Here is a 15,249-nt window from a genome sequence, read left to right as displayed (position 1 = left end):
AGTATTAATAAGGCAGTTAGCAAATTATAATCCCAGTTGATTAACAGCAAACCACTGCACAGCAAAAAGCTCACCTGTCTAGAGAATGTATTAAAAGATGCTTTGAGTTGCTTCCAATATTGAGACATCTCTTCGGACTTGTGATTCTGCGACAAATATTGTCCTAGCACACATCCTCTATAAAACTCTGCCCAATTTAATAATTTAGCCTTTCTACCATTTATTTATTCCCATTTATAAATTATGTGCCCATAAAAGATTTTATAGGTTTTTTGTTTTATGCTAGGAACTGCAGATGCTGGGGAATCTGAGATAATAAGGTGTAGAGCTGGATGAACTCAGCAGGCCAAGCAGCATCAGAGGAGCAGGAAGGCTGACGTTTTGGGCCTAGACCCTTCTGTCTGTGCTGTATGTTTCTCCTGTCTGATTAATACCACGCCCCACACTACCACTGCTATTTGGTGACCTATAAACTGCAACAAATGTTTGCCCCTTGCTTACTCCACCCAAGTAGATTCCACACAGTGTTCTTCCATTCTGTTCCTTGTCTGTACTACTTAAAAGTTGAATAACCTTGAGTGTTCAACTCTCAATCCTGGTCACCATGCAGCCATGTTACTGTAATTGCAATTAAATCCTACATATTTACCTCTATCTTATGCCTTCACATTCTCTACCTCATTATTAATGCTACATGTATTCAGGTACAGTGGCCTTAACTTTGTCTTTTTGACATCTTTTCACATTTGAAGCATACCTGATCCTCTGCTTTGTTTCTCTTCTAGTTTTCCAGCCACCATTTCTACTTCCTGTTACCAACATTTTTTGCTTTTAATTTGGGTTACCCTTCAGACTTCCATCCCCCTGACCAACTGGTTTAAACCTATCTCAATAGCACTAATAAGTCTTCCTGCGAGAATATCAGTCCCAGTCCTATTAATTTGTAACCCTTTCAGATTGTACAAGTCTCACATTCCCAAACCTGGTCCCAATTCCTCACATGTAGCCCCCTCCCTCCTGAATCAGTTCTTCAGCCATATGTTCAATCAGCCAATCTTGCTGCTCTTATGCTTACGAGCACATGGCACTGGGGAATGATCCTGAGAATGTTGCTGTTGAGACCCTGCTTCTCAATTTCATTTCTGACTGCCTGAAATCTGCCTTGCAGACCTTGTGCCTCTTCCCACTTACATCATTAACAAGTGATCCATAACTCTAGTTGATCTCCATTCTAGAACAATATCATGTAGTCATTTCTTGGTATTGGCACCAGGGAGGCCACAGACCATTCTGCCTACCTGATTCCCTGACTATGGAAAGCCCGATTGCTATTACCCTTCCATTCTTCTGCTTCCCACCCTGTACAGTTGAGACATGTGGTACCACTGACAGCTCTGGCTGCACTCTTCTCAGGAACCATTGCCCTCATTTTCCAAATGGAATCTGATTAGCAAGAAGGATAGACTCAGGGGTCTTCTGTAGTCCCTGCCTAGTGCTCCTTGCCTTGCTATCCATGTAGTCCTCTGCCTCATGGATACACAACAGAGATTCCAGCCACGACTGAAGCTCGGAAACTGATGCTCTAATTTATGTAGTTAATGACACTTTCTGCGGATGTGTTTGTCTCGGACATTGATATGCTTGTGACTTAGCAAATGTTGCTTATGCACATTCCACTTTAACCAGTTGGCCTGCCTCCAATAACTTTGAGAAGAGTTTGTTCCCCTTAGAATATGTGTAAACTTATTATTTAAAGTGCAGCTAACCAAGTTTGCTTCAGCTACATATATTTTTCTTCCACTTACTTCATTATTCTATTTTACTTTTATCTGATCTAACTTTATTTATTTATTGGCAGTGTTCCTTACCTTTTTACAAATTCTCTAGTGTTATACTATTTAAACAGCTCCAGCTGATTCTGCTCCCATAAGATGAGTTAAGGCCTCAAACCTCCTCAGCTGTGCAACAAGGAAGCACCACACATGTCAGACAGCATGCCGATGCATAATGTCCACTTCCAGTAGCTACTGCCAGAGGTGCATACAGAGGCAAGAAAAACTAGAGGGAATGTTGCATGTGACCCATTGAAAGCTGAGAATTCCCAGTGACCAACTCAAAACTTTACATCTCTACAGAGAACAAAATATTTTGCAGTTTCATTTTGTAGTAATCAGACGACACTTAAATCAATTCAGGTATCTTACAGATGACTATAGTCATACCAAACAGAAGGAAACCTTTTGGTCCAACTTGTCCATGCCAATCAGCCATCCCAATCTGACCTAGTCTCAATTGCCAGCATTTGGCCCATGACAGTGTTAAACTTTTCCTGTTCATGTACCCATCCAGTTGCCTTTTAAATCTGGAACAATGAGAAAAGTGACAAGTACGTACAAGTGGATTAAGTTTTTAATATCCACTTAGTCTTATTTGAGTCAGTCAGTGCTGACTGATTATCTTACAACAGATGCAGGAGTATAACCCATTGATGTGTTAACCATCAAACGTCAGAATTAGTGCTGATTAAAAATTAACTTCCAGTAGTTCCTGACCTTGATGTGAGTACTATAGTCAGTGATGTATAATGTTTTAATACAGCCCATGTTATTCTTCAGATACCAAATGCCAAGTCAAATACATTTCTTTAATCAAATTCATTTTTATTGCATCTGCTAGTCATTTGTATTCAAATCTCATGCTATAACACACTGTCTTATCTTCTCCATTCATTTTGATCTCTTCAATTACCAGGACTTCCCAGCATTTGACTTAATGTTTAAGTGCCACATGTCATATAATCTCTTGAGATATTGCTATCTATCCGTCCCAATTCTCTGATGTAATTTGCTTGGCTATCTATGCTGTCCTTATAATGTTTTGCACCTTGTCTTTGATTTGTTGTCTCTGACCATCTATCTCAATGTTATAATGTTCACCTTGGAACTTCCATTCTACATGTCTTTTGGACCTAGACTTGTGACTATATTTGTGTGACACCTTGGCATACTACATCAAGATGCCCACACCAGCTGAGATCACTGAAGGGTCCTTCCTTCTCAATTTTGCCCCTCGTTTGAGACGTGGTGACCCTCATATTAAACTCTCCACCAATCATAGATAATAGGAACTACAGATGCTGGAGAATCGGGGATATCAAGGTATGGAGCTGGATGAATACAGCAGGCCGAGCAGGAAGGTTGATGTTTCTGGCCTAGACTTTTTATCAGAAATGGGGGAGGGGGAGGGGGTTCTGAAATAAATAGTGAGGGTGGGGGTGCAGATAGAAAATAGATAGATAGGGGGAGAGGAGACAGACAGGTCAAAGAGGTGGGGATGGAGCCAGTCAAGATGAGTAGGTCATCAATGTAACACGAGGTGGGGTTTAGGGCCGGTGTAACTCATAGTTCATCCACCTCACCAACACCTTCCACCCCAACCTTAAGTTCACCTGGATCATCTCTACCTCTCTCTCCTTCCTGGACCTCTCTGTCTCCATCTCAGGCAGCCACCTAGAAACTGATATCCATTTCAAGCCCACCGACTCACACAGCTACCTGGAATACACCTCCTCCCACACACCTTCTTGCAAAAATGCCATCCCCTATTCCCAATTCCTTCACCTCCACCGCATCTGCTCTCAGGATGAGGCATTCCTCTACCATACACCTCTGATATCCTCGTTTTTCAAGGACCGCAACTTCCCCCTCCGCCCCCCCCCCCCCCCTCCACAGTGGTCAAGAGCACCCTCGACCGTGTCTCCTGCACCTCATCCCTCACACCCCGTCCCCACGATAACAACCAAAAAAAATCCCCTTCGTCCTCGTGTACCACCCCACCAACCTCCCAGATCCAAAGCATCATCCTCCGACACTTACGCCGTCTGCAACCCAAACCCACCACTAAAGGCATTTTTCCATCCCCACCCTTGCCTGCCTTCCGGAGGGACCACTGTCTCCGTGACTCCCTTGCCTGCTCCACACTCCCCTCCAACCCCACCACACCCAGCACTTTTCCCTGCAACCGCAGCAAGTGCTATGCATGCCCCTACACCACCTCCCTTACCCCCATCCCAGGCCCCAAGAAGTCTTTCCACATCAAGCAGATGTTCACCTGCACATCTCCCAATGTGGTATACTGTATCTGCTGTTACCACTGTGGCCTCCTCTACATGGGGAAAACCAAGCTTAGGCTTCGGGACCACTTTGCAGAACACCTCCGCTCGGTTTGCAATAAATAACTGCACCTCCCAGTCATGAAACATTTCAACTTCCCCCTCCCATTCCTCAGACGATATGCCCATCCTGGGCCTCCTGCAGTGCCACAAAGATGCCATCTGAAGTTTGCAGGGACAGCAACTCATATTCCACTTGGGAACCCTGCAGCCCAATGGTATCAATGTGGATTTCACAAGCTTCAAAATCTCCCCTCCCCTCTACTGCATCCCAAAACCAGCCCAGCTCATCCCCGCCTCCCTAACCTGTCCTTCTTCCCACCTATCCCTGCCTCCCAACTCAAGCCCCACCCCCATCTCCTACCTACTAACCTCATCCTGCCCCCTTGACTTGTCCGTCCTCCCTGGACTGACCTATCTCCTCCCTACCTTCCCACCTACACTCACCTTTACTGGCTCCATCCTGACCTGTCTGTCTCCTCTCCACTTATCTTCTCCTCTGTCCATCTTCTATTCACCTCCCGCTCTCTCCCTATTTATTTCAGAACGCCCTTCCCCTCCCCCATTTCTGATGAAGGTCTAGGCCCGAAACATCAGCCCTTCTGCTCCTATGATGCTGCTTGGCCTGCTGTGTTCATCCAACTCTACACTTTGTTATCTCTCTACCAATTATGTCTCTCTAATGAGAGAGCAGCTCTGTGGTCCTCTGAGGCCATGGTGATTATACCTTTTACTTTCCATTAAAATGTTTCAAATAGAACAATGCTACGTTGTTTCCCAAACCTCTGAATTAAATCATTATCCTGTACTGCCTATTCAATGCCAATTTAAACAGCACATCAGATGGGGAGTCACAATATGCATGATAGGCATAAGTTTTTGAACAATATTGAAGAAAAGTGTTTTGAGATGCTGTGAATGCAGAATGTCAGTGCTCTGCCACCTAGCATAGTGATATAATAATGCCCAATATCACTCTGCTTAGACCTGTAAGTTATGGGCTTCTCCTCAAAGAATGTTCGAGGGGCAGAGATGAGCCATCTATACTTGCTGACAGCTTCAGTGTAAAACAGTCTTTGTGCCATATTGCCACCAGACAAGCAACATAACTTGGAAGTTGAGCCTAGTCAATGATTCTTTCTAACAGTACATGTATGAGTCTACTGGTAGGTGATGATCTTGCCACATTTTGCTTTGTGCATTTGCAACTACACTTTTAAACCTTAAAAACGCTTAATGTTATTGATGATTACATTTAATTTCTGAGCTTAGAGTTAGAAAGAAAGCTGATTGCCATTAGTTCTTATCAATTAAACGTTTCAGTTCATGGTTTCTATAGTACATTCAGTTACCTCTGTGCTTATGTACACTTATGCTCATCACTGAGCAAGTAATGACTCAGTGATATGGCCACACTGTTCCAAAAATGTCAATATCTTGCTGGCGCCAACTTTACAACAAGGCTATATGTTTAGCAGAGGTCCAGCAGCATGGCACAGAGAGTCAGGGAGTCCCATATTTAGCTGGGAGGTATGTAAAAAGTCAGCATGTATGATTTTTGTCCAAACATTGTACTTTTAACCGTGAATAGTTAGAATTATCCTTTGTTGAAGTTAAGAACAGATTTTGTGTTTTCATTGATGACCACTACGGGGTTGAACAGCTTTGTTCCTCTGCCGACTTTGAAAGAGTTTATTGACTTGCACAATTCAGTTATAAAGTCATACCATCAAGAGGTTACAGCACAGAAGTAGGTCCTTCAGCCCAACTTATCCATGCCGACAAGGTTTCCTAAACTGAATTAGTCCCATTTGTCTGTATTTGGCCCATATCCCTCTAAATCATTCCTATCCATGTATCTGTCCAAATGTCTTTTAAATGTAATTGCGCTTGCTTCTATCACTCTCTCTGGTAGTTCATTCAAATGCGCACCACCATCTGGGTGAAAAAGCTGCCCCTGAGGTCCCTTTTAAATCTTTCCTCTCACATCTCAAACCTATGCCTTCTGGTTTTGGACTCCATTACCCCAGGGAAGAGACCTTTCATCTTATCTATGCTTCACATGATATCCCTCAAGTCATCCCTCAGTCTCCTAGACTCTAGGGGAAAAACTACCAGTCTATCCAGCCTCTCCTTGTAACGCCAATCTTCCATCTCAGTAACATCCTTGTAGATCATTTTTGTGCCCTTTCTAGTCTAATAATATCCTTCCTATTGCAGGGAGAACAGAATTATATGCAGTAGTCCAAATGTGGTGTTAACAATGTCTTGTACAGCTGTAACATGACATCCCAACTCCTGCGCTCAATACCCCAACAGACAAGAGCAGTGTGCCAGATGCCTTCTTCACCACCCTGTCTACCTGTGATGCCACTTTCAAGGAACTATGTGCCTGCATCCCTAGGTGTTCAACAATGCTGTCCAGGACCCCACCATTAACTGTGTAAGTCCTGCCCCGGCATGTCTTACCAAAATGCAATGCCTCACATTTATCTGAATTAAACACCACCTGCTATTATTCATCCCACTGGCCCAGTTGATCAAGATCATATTGTAATCTTAAATAACCTTCTTTACTGTCCACTGTCCACGGCACCACCAATTTTGGTGTCATCTGCAAACTTACTAACCATGCTTTCTATAGTCTCATCCAAAACTTTGATGTAGTTAGCATCCCATTAACCGAATTTAATTTACTTTCAAGGCAGAGATTGCCTGATGCTATTACTGGAAAAATCAGTGCTGATACATATTGCAACAAGGAGTGGTATCAACACATCAGTACATGTTTCAGACAGGGAGAAGGGCAGCTAAAATTTGAGTAATAGCCCAATCTTATTGAAACATTTTAAGATTCCTGAGTGAATAACTTTTACAATTGAAAAGTAATTGAAATGATTAATTATTTTGCTCTTGAGACACAATAGTACGTTTGTTGAAAAACTCTATCTAGCTTATGGTTTGTATGATTTTCTGTAACATGGTCAAAGTATACACTAGGGGGCAGAACTTACCAAAACATTAAAGAAAGTAAAACTGATTCAAGTTAACAAAGTGTGGAGCTGGATGAACACAGCAGGCAAAGCAGCATCTCGGGAGGACAAAAGCTGACGTTTCGGGCTGAAGTGTCTAGGCCTGAAACGCCAGCTTTTGTGCTTCTGTGATGCTGCTTTGCCTGCTGTGTTCATCCAGCTTCACACTTTGTTATCTTGGATTCTCCAGCATCTGCAGTTCACATTATCTCTGAAAACTGATTCAAGTCTCGGTTGTCATTTAGTCACTGAAAGTACCCCATACCCTGAGTTCTATTTTGAGATGTAACCATTTTTGCAAATGTGATACAGCTGTAAATATATCAGTCACAAGTCACATATGGCTAAGAGGCAATGTAGAGGTGGCTAATGCTATTTTTGATGAATAAATTTAAGAAATGTGTTGTTGCAACTCATGTTTGCACATTACCCACATGTATAGCTGAACATTTTTTTGTGAATGGTAAGACACAGAGCAGTGTGAATGACTTTTGCTTGCTGTGTATGTTTTAGATCTTTATCTTGTGCATTGGTTATCTGCAGAAATGTTGTGAAATTTGCAATTAAATGCCAGATTCTAACTCCCATCCTAAACCCCAGAAAATGCCAATTGTCCTCTTGCTGCACTTAACCCATTGCAGTAGCTGCTTGAAACAGGAAATGTTGTGATTGAACCCTCCGACATCACCACTAGTCTGGCCATTAATCTTCAGCGATTTAAAATCAGTCTGCTAGAAATTGTAACTTCCAGGTGCACCCATCTTCTCACAAAGTGATGATAGTACAGATTTCCAATACGTTATATTTGAATCTGCAAGAATGATTTTACATACCTTAATGAGCTCCATCCTACGCTTAAACTCGTATTTGAAATGGAGACATCAAGTGACCTCCCTTTCCTTTTCTTTGCGGAAGAGTCATAACATAAGTCTCAAAATATTTAGAGATTGTAAGAACTGCAGGTGCTGGAGACTGAGATAACAAAGTGTGGACCCGGAGGAACACAGCAGGCCAGGCAGCATCAGAGGAGCAGGAAGGCTGACATTCTGGGCCTAGACCCTTATTCCGAAATGGGATGGTCTAGGCCCAAAATGTCAGCCTTCCTGCTCCTCTGATGCTGCTTGGCCTGCTGTGTTCATCCAGCTGTACACCTTGTTATCTCGGATTCTCCAGCATCTGCAGTTCCAACTATCTTTTAAACTCTGGGGTCCGTTGAGCTGGATTACCTCACTTCTGCTTTTCCTTTGCACTAGAGTATATATGGGGTCGAGCTCGATGTGCTTGTTGATAGCTTTCTTCATGGAGTATTAGGCTTCGAGGAATTCTAGTGCCTGTCTCTGCGCTACTTGTCCCAGGATCCTGGTGTTGTTCAGTTGAATTGGTTGTTCTCTTTATCCATGTAGATAGAAATGACTGAGTGTTGGTCATGTCTTTTTGTAGCCAATTGATGTTCGTGCATTCTTGTGGTTAATTTCCTTCCTGTCTGTCTGATTAGTGTTTGTCACAGTCTCTGCAAGGAATCTTGTATCTGACTTTGATCCTGCCCGTAGTGGGTCTTTGGTTCAAGTGAGCAGTTGTTGTAGGTTTAACGTGGGTTTGTGTGCTACTCTGATGCCCAGTGGTCGTAGGAGTCTCGTGGTCAGTTCAGATGTGTTCCTGATATAAGGTGGTGTGGTGAGTGTGTCGGGGCATGTAGTATCTTCCTGGTGTCATTCGTGTCGGCATCTTCTGACCCAGTTTTTCGGGTATCCATTGTCTTTGAATACCTGGAAGAGGTGCTCTTCTTCCTCTTGGCATAGTTCTGTGTTGCTGCAAGGTGTTGTTGTCCGTTTAAATAGTGTTCGCACGCAGCTTCATTTGTGTGTGTTAAGGTGGTTGCTGCTGAAATTCAGCACTTGGTCAGAGTGTGTGGCTTTCCTGTGTACTTTATCCTGCATTCTACCATGATGCTCAGGAATGGGAGCTGCTTGTTCTTCTCCTCTTCTCTGGTGAATATGATTCCATTGAGGGTGTTGCTTATTAGTTCCATGACACCAGGAAGATACTACACACCCTGACATAATCATCACGGTACCTTAAATCAGGAATACATCTGAATTGGCAACGAGACTCCTGCGACCGCTGGGCATCAGAGTAGCACACAAACCCACATCAACCCTACGACAACTGCTCACCCGGACCAAAGACCCATGACCACTATGGACAGGGCCAATGTTGTATACAAGGTTCCCTGCAAAGGCTGTGACAAACACTACATTGACAAACAGGAAGGAAATTAACAAGTGTACATGAACCAATTGGCTACAAAAAGACATGACCAATACTCACTCATCTGTATCCACGTGGATAAGGAGAACCACCAGCTCGATTGGAACAACACCAAGATGCTGGGACAAGCAAATCAGAGGCAGGCATGGGAATTCCTAGAAGCCTGGTACTCCACGAAGAAAGCTATCAACAAATATATAGAGTTCGACCCTATGTACACTCCACTGTGAAGAAAAACTGGAAGTGAGGTAATCCAGCTCAACAGACCCCTGAGTTTAAATAACAGGCGGGAAAACACATTGGTGCTTCATCAGAGGCTGCACTGATGATGTTACCCAGCAGGGCCTGTGGAAAAACAACGAACCAGCTCAGTGACCCAACCATAACATGGCGGCACGGTGGCTCAGTGGTTAGCACTGCAACCTCACAGCACCAGGGACCCAGATTCGATCCCAACCTTCGGCGACTGTCTGTGTGGAGTTTGCACATGCTCCCCGTGCCTGCATGGGTTTCCTCCGGGTGCTCCGGTTTCCTCCTACAGCCCAAAGATGTGCAGGCTAGGTGGATCAGCCATGCTAAATTGCCCGTAGTGTTCAGGGTGTGTGGGTTATAGGGGGATGGGTCTGAGTGGGGTGCTTCAAGGGGTTGTGTGGACTTGTTGGGCACTGTAGGGAATCTAATCTAATCCACAACCCAAACTACAAATCTACTTTAAAACCTTAATTACTATGTTTCTTATTATTTTAAACATCCTTGTTACCTGAGTAATAATTTATTCACATTTAGTTAATTTATAGGAATATTGTCCAAGATGAAATCCCAAAGAAAACTCCAGTGAATTGCAACTCTTAGTGAGTGCTCTGACTTTGGAGTTAGAAATTGATGCCATCTCATTTAGCTCCTGTACCTGAGAGGATACAAAGCTGTATATAAGTGAGATGAGATTGGATAATGAGATGTTAATACATGCACATGAGCCCCTTACCACTAACTGGTGAGATTCTCAAATAGCCTTTATAAACTTAAGGGGAATGTTGGACCTTTTTTCTTGACATTGAAAATCTAGTTTACATTCTTGCCACACTTTCCTGTAATCCTGACATTGCCTACATCGTTCAGACGCTGGTTGAATGCTACCCATAAAAACAGAAGTAGCAGTCCATTCAACCCCTTCAGCCTGCTCCACTCTTCTAGATTGTAGTTGATGAGTTACTTCAACTCCACTTTTCAATGTGACCCTTCTGTGACAGTGGGAGTCTGTTCGAGCAGGAGTACAGCTGTTATAACTCTGTCAGAGTTTCAGGGCAACTATTGCTTCAGAGCTGAGGGAGCACAAAATTTCAAGTCACCACCACATTTTGTAGTCTTGCCCACATTTTGAAGCTTTGTGCCAGAATACGTTCCCAGTCTCCTTAATCTGTCCTCATAGGTCAGTCCCACCATCGCAGAAATTAGTCAGTCCAAGAAATCAACACTTCTTTTACATTTCACAAAGTTCATCTTGGACCACAAGCTACAGGAAAATTCTGAATTGTCATTTTTGAATTCAGCATAGTGGACATATTTGGTAAAAATGTCAATCTTTATTCAAACTGGAACAATTTACAATTTCTTTTCTTCAACCTGTTCTGTTTCTGGTCCAGTTCTTTTCTGTTTTATGGAACAAGAGGAGAATGCCTATGTTTCTGTCTTCAAAATAATCCTGTACTGAAGTCATAGGCAGGTTACCATTGAAAGAACCATATCATAGGACAGGCTTTACCTACAGAAAAGAGCAGGTATTCTCCTCTTCTTTGCTAGTAAATGTACCTGTGGTGTTCTGTCGATATATATTGTCTTAATACAGGTTAAGTCATTATATATTTAAATACAGTACTTTTGGATAGCAATCTTAGAAACATTAAAAAGATCAGAGAGGCTGGCAGCTGATGCCAGGTAAATCATCATATTACTCTTTCACTTAATTTGCACAAATGCAAATAACAAATATTATTTTAGAGAAATCAATTTGTATGTTTTGCAGCTAAAATATTGTCTGACAGCATTATAATTTTGTTTTTTTTATGGATAGTCACTGAAATGTTACAAGTTCTGCTGAAGTTACTTTCATAACAAAATGCATAACAAAATGACTCAGTTTTCCAATGTATCTGAAAGAAAGCCAAGACTGAGAATTCTTCTGCAGTTTATTCTCCCTTCCCAAATCTTTGGGACAAGAGCAGGGCAGCCAATGTTCATGAGAAATGGGACTGCTGATGTAAGTGGATGGTGTAACAAATATCTGCTGAGCTCTTAGGTACCTTTCACATTAGATACACGATGTGGACAGATGTAGCAACATACATGGTGAAGGGAAAAAAGATAATAGCTTGGAGATAATAAAAGCCCCAGAAAGGGCATAAGATTTAATTTCTTTCAATGAAGCTAACCAGGACTTTGCAGACTGTTTCACTGGTATTTGCTCTCTCCCCATGGAGTTTGTCAAATTTCATACTTAAGTAACAAAACCCTCGCTTTCGGGAAACTATTAAAATAACTTCACAAGGCAACCTTTTATTACCATTGTCCAGCAGCAATTCTGATTTGAATCATTAAGACTGCGCTAGAACAGCCTCCTCATCTGCCATGGCAAGTGAAATTAATTTTTACAGGAGTGACAAAGGAATTGGGATCAGCAGTGCAGCATTGAATTCAGAATGATTGCTAGTGTGATATGTTGCTGTACACTGGCACAGAGTGTAATTTTTCCATTACAGTAGGTTTTAATTTTACCAATCTTTCTCATGATTTAAGTGTTCAGTCATTACATAGTTGGAGCCATCTGTAACTTAGAAAATACTTTTGACCCAATTTATCCAATTTAACTAAAGTCCATCATGATTAATGAAATGATGCTAACACCCCATGGTATCTACTTCAGTTCTTCCAAAATGATTTTTATTTAAATACACTTAATTAGATGCTCATTAGTGCTTTAATCTGTCAAATGAAGTTTAGCCATATGTTCCAAGTGTGCAGATTATTTCTTGCTGAATAGAGACTAGAATAAAGAAGACAGTTTCCTCACAATCTGTGTGAAATATTCCACAAGCATGATAGGAAGCTACACAAATCTAAATGCACTCAACTAGTCTCCCTCATCTACACCATGCAACTATTTGGTTTTCCAAAACGTCAAGAAAGAGTTCCACATTACTGACAGGTGATTGTGATCTGGGCCCCTGTTTGATGCAACATTCCTCCATTATACTATTTATTCAAGCTAAAATTCTATTGACATTTTTATCACTTTATCAGAATTCCCCTTACAGGCAATTATATATTTGAGTCTCCAGACAAGAAACTCTGAGATCTCTGCAAAATTTTCGTACCTTGCCAGGTTTATACAATTACAACTAAAGCTTTTGCTCCATCCTTTCCAATGCCTTTCAACAACCTAAGATACATATCATGGGAGAAAAATTCTCCATATGTTTTCTTTTACCTTCCCTTTTCTTAGGGATTTTTCTAACCATTGTTCCATATTCTTCTTTAATATTGTTGCATTCTCTCTTTCAAAGTTGTTGGGAGAAATATTTGTCTCCGTAACTTAATCCTCCATAATTGGACTCTTTACTTCATCCCTAAATGGCCTTCCCTTCTCCTTGATGAATCCTTTCTTTTTCATCTTTATCAAAGCCTTAATTATTGTACACGACATTATTTCCCTTTTCTTATTATCCTTTGTGCCCCATCAATCACTCCTTGCACTTCTATGCCACAATTTTTATAATCCTCATTCTTATAATATTATTGATTTTTATGATATTTTAAAATATCTATATTTTAATTTTCAGTTCAGATTTAATCCAGATATTTGATATACCCTTTGCCTTGTCAGAAGAGACTTATACTGTACTCTACCTGTATTATATTGGGAGGTTTTTTAGTTGCTGATCTTTTTTCTGCCCAGTGATTATGACCAATTCCCCCTTTATCTTACTGAACTTTATCACTTCTGTATCTGGCAGCCTCTAATCCCTAGTATTAAACTGGATACATCACTCCAATATCTGTTGTGAGCAAGCTTCTGGATTTTTTAAAATTCTAGATTAAATGAGTAAATATTCAAAGACATGTGGAATATCAAGGACATCATTTCCAAAGGCTTGACCTGTTTTACAACTTCAGTTTATTTGAACAAGCTAATGATACCATAAAAAATTTTTTTAATGTATACCAGAGTATAAGTGAAATGAAAAGAAAAAGCTGGATAGTACATATCACAGAGACCCAGTGACACAAATATACAAAATCTTGAAAGTACAAGTGCGGGTAGATGAAGATATAAACATAGTCAAGTGGAGGATATGGTGACTTAGAGATAATGCTGCTGGATTGATTATCCAGAGATCCAGGCTAATGCTCTTGATCATGGGGTTAATTAATATGGCCCTTGCTTGGCCCATATCCCTTCAAACCTTACCTCTTCATGTACTTCTACAAATGTCTTTTAAATGCTGTAACTGTACCTGCATCCACCACTTCCTCTGGCAGTTCATTCCATTTACAAACCACACTTTCTGTAAAAGAAAAAGCCTTTCTTAAATCTTTCTCCTCTCACCTTGAGAATATGTGCCCTAGTCTTGAATTCTCCCAACCTTGGAAAAGGACACCTGCAATACACCATGTCTATACCTACCATGATTTTATAAACCTCGATAAGGTTGCCCCTCAACTTTCTACATTCCACTGAAAAAAAAGCCCCAGCCTCTCTTTATAACTCAAACCCTCCATTCCTGGCAACATCCTGTTATATCTTTCCTGCACCATCTCCAGTTGAATTAAATCCTTCCTACAACAGGACAACCAGAACTGAACACAATACTCCAAAAGAGGCTTCACCAAAGTCCTATACAACTTCAAAATGATGTCACAACTCGTTTACTCAAAGGTCTGAACAATGAAGGCAAGCCTGCTAAATGCCTTCCTGACCACCCTGTCTACGTGTGACACAAACTTCAAAGAACTATGTATCTGAATCCCCTAGGTCTCTCTGTTCTACCATCATACCCAGTGCCCTACTTTAAACTGGATAAGTCCTGCCCTTGTTTATCTTACCCAAAATGCAATACCTCACATTTATCGAAATTAAACTCCATCTGACCATTAATCCAATTGATCAAAGACTCTTTGTAATCTCAGATGACATTCTTCACTGTCAATTGTGCCACCAATTTTGTGCCATTTGCAATCACCTAAATCATTTATATAAAAGAGAAACAAAAGTGGACCTAACGCTGTTCCCTGTGGAACAGGCCTCTAGTCTGAAAAACAGCCCTCCATTGCCACTTTTTACCATTAAACCAGTTTTGCATCCAGTTGACAAGCTCACCCTCAATCCCATATGATCTAATTTTACTAACTAGTCCACCACCGTGAACCTTGTCAAAGGCAAAAGTCCAAGTAAACAATATCTACCATTCTGCCCTCACCAATCTTCTTGGTTACTTCCTCGAAAATGTCAAATCATTTTTTGTGAGACACGATTTCCCTTGCACAGAACCAGGCTGACTATCCGTAATCCCTAACGTAATGAACATAAAACTGATACTCTTCCGTCTTGGAGCATCACCGCCAGCTCTCCATAATGACTACATTCTGTACTGGTGGTAATTTGTTGCTAAGGTTCCTTAAAGGCTTTTAAATAAACTGGACCGTGCGCTGAAACTTGGAGCCACTCAAACTGAAATATATTCTGCTGGCAATGTCTCATTGCAGTAACTCCAGATGTAAATG

Source organism: Stegostoma tigrinum, chromosome 8, assembly GCF_030684315.1.
Source record: "Stegostoma tigrinum isolate sSteTig4 chromosome 8, sSteTig4.hap1, whole genome shotgun sequence".
NCBI classification, from domain to species: Eukaryota; Metazoa; Chordata; class Chondrichthyes; order Orectolobiformes; family Stegostomatidae; genus Stegostoma; species Stegostoma tigrinum.
Note: the sequence above shows the minus strand (reverse complement) of the source record.